This window comes from Petromyzon marinus, unplaced genomic scaffold, assembly GCF_048934315.1.
Source record: "Petromyzon marinus isolate PM22_M1 ecotype Great Lakes invasive population unplaced genomic scaffold, UKy_Petmar_22M1.pri1.0 PM_G_Scaffold_6, whole genome shotgun sequence".
NCBI lineage: Eukaryota > Metazoa > Chordata > Hyperoartia > Petromyzontiformes > Petromyzontidae > Petromyzon > Petromyzon marinus.
The window spans coordinates 297,501-300,000 of record NW_027423013.1 but is presented as its reverse complement, the minus strand read 5'-3'; positions in this window follow the sequence as shown (position 1 = coordinate 300,000).

Here is a 2,500-nt window from a genome sequence, read left to right as displayed (position 1 = left end):
TGTTGAGCTCTCTTGGCGAGGGAGCTGATGTTCAGTTCCCACTTGAGGTCCCGGCAGAGAATAGTGCCCAGGAAGCGGAAGGACTCCACAATTTTGACTGCGGAGTCTAACAGGGTGATGGCGGTGAGTGGGGCTGTATTCTTCCTGAAGTCCACAACCATCTCAACTGTCCTTAGAGCATTTAGCTCTAAGTTGTTCTGGCTACACCAGGTCACCAGGTTGTCAGCTTCCCACCTATAGTCAGACTCATCCCCACCAGAGATCAGCCCAATGAGGGTGGTGTCGTCCGACAAACTTCAAGAGTTTGACGGACAGATGATTGGAGGCGCAGCTGTTGGTATACAGGGAGAAGAGCAGTGGGCAAAGGACGCAGCCCTGAGGAGTTCCCGTGCTGATGGACCTGGAGTCAGAGACTTCTGTTCCCGGCTTAACGCACTGCTTCCTGTCAGAGAGGAAGTCTGTGATCCACCTGCAGGTGGAGTAGGGCACGTTCAGCTGGAAGAGCTTGTCCTGAAGCAGGGCAGGGATGATGGTGTTGAAGGCAGAGCTGAAGTCCACAAACAGGATCCTGGCGTAGGATGCTGGGGCGTCCACATGCTGTAGGGTGAAGTGGAGGGCCATGTTAACTGCGTCATCCACAGACCTGTTGGCTCTGTAGGCAAACTGAAGGGGGTCCAGGAGAGGGTCTGTGATGGCTTTGAGGTGTGCCAGGAGCAGGTGCTCAAAAGACTTCATTACCACAGATGTAAGGGCGACCGGTCTGTAATCATTTAGTCCTGTTGGCCTTAGCTTTTTGGGCACAGCGATGATGGTGGAGGACTTGAGACAGGCTGGTACATGGCATGTCTCCAGGGAGGTGTTAAAGATGTTGGTGAACACCGGAGACAGCTGGCCAGCGCAGTGCCTGAGGGTGGCTGGAGAGACAGAGTCCGGCCCGGCTGCTTTGCGTGGATTCTGCCTCTTGAAAAGCCCATTAACTTCTCCCTCCTGAAAGGAGAGAGTCGTTTCTGTAGTATGGGTGGGGGATGGGGCCTCTTGGGTGGGAAGGGGTGGTTCAGGACAGTCCAATTGTCTTTCAAATCTACGGTAGAACTCGTTCAGGTCGTTGGCTAGGCGGGAGTCGTTAGTGGTGTGGGGCGCTCTGGGTTTGTAGTTGGTGATGTGCCTGAGCCCTTTGGCAGACAGAAGCAGCGTCGTTAGTAGAGAACTGGTGTTTTAGTGTCTCTGAGTACAGTCGTTTAGCCTCTCTCACCGCTTTGCTAAACCTGTTCTTCGACTCCTTGAATCTGTCTCTATCCCCACTCCTAAACGCTTCCTCCTTCTCCAACCTCAACCTTTTGAGCTTTGCTGAGAACCAGGGCTTGTTGTTGTTAAAGTTCACCCTGGTACGTGTTGGGATACAGCAGTCCTCACAGAAGCTGATGTACACAGCCTCTGTGAGTTCATCCAGACTATTGGTAGCAGTCGTGAACATATCCCAGTCAGTACAGTCTAAGCACGCCCGCAAATCTTCCACAGCCTCACTGGTCCACTGTTTAGATGTCCTCACAGCAGGTTTACAGAGTTTTAGTTGCTGCCTGTATGCACGAATCAGGTGGACCAAGGGAGTTCTGTGCGAGCCGAACAGCCCCGTGACCCACAAGAGAAACATCCCCGCCAAATTCGAGCGTTTGACGGGGTCTATCCGTGAAAAAATATTCACGTTTTTGAGTGCACATGCATTTCTGCTGCAAATGCCTCTGGAAGTTTCATGCCGTTCGTATGCCAATTGTGGCAACACGAAAATGACCCGTTTTCCCATTCCGAGGGATTTCTGTGCGACCCTAACAGCCCCGTGAGCCACAAGAGACACATCCCCGCCAATTTCTAGCGTTTCACGGGGTCTATCCGTGAAAAATATAGACGTTTTTGAGTGCACATGCATTTCTGCTGCAGATGCCTCTGGAAGTTTCATGCCGTTCGTACGCAATGTGGCAACACGAAAATGACCCCTTTTCCCATTCCGAGGGATTTCTGTGCGACCCTAACTAACAGCGCCCGTGAGCCACAAGAGAGACATCCCCGCCAATTTATAGCGTTTCACGGGGTCTATCCGTGAAAAATATAGACGTTTTTGAGTGCACATGCATTCCTGCTGCAAATGCCTCTGGAAGTTTCATGCCGTTCCTATGCAATGTGGCCACACAAAAATGACCCGTTTTCCCATTCCGAGGCATTTCTGTGCGACCCTAACAGCCCCGTGAGCCACAAGAGAGACATCCCCGCCAACTTCTAGCGTTTGACGGGGTCTATGCGTGAAAAATATTAAAATTTTTGAGTGCACGTGCCTTTCTGCTGCAAATGCCTCTGGAAGTTTCATGGCGTTCCTATGCAATGTGGCAACACGAAAATGACCCCTTTTCCCATTCCGAGGGAGTTCTGTGCCACCCTAACAGCCCCGTGAGCCACAAGAGACACATCCCCGCCAATTTCTAGCGTTTCACGGGGTCTATCCGTGAAA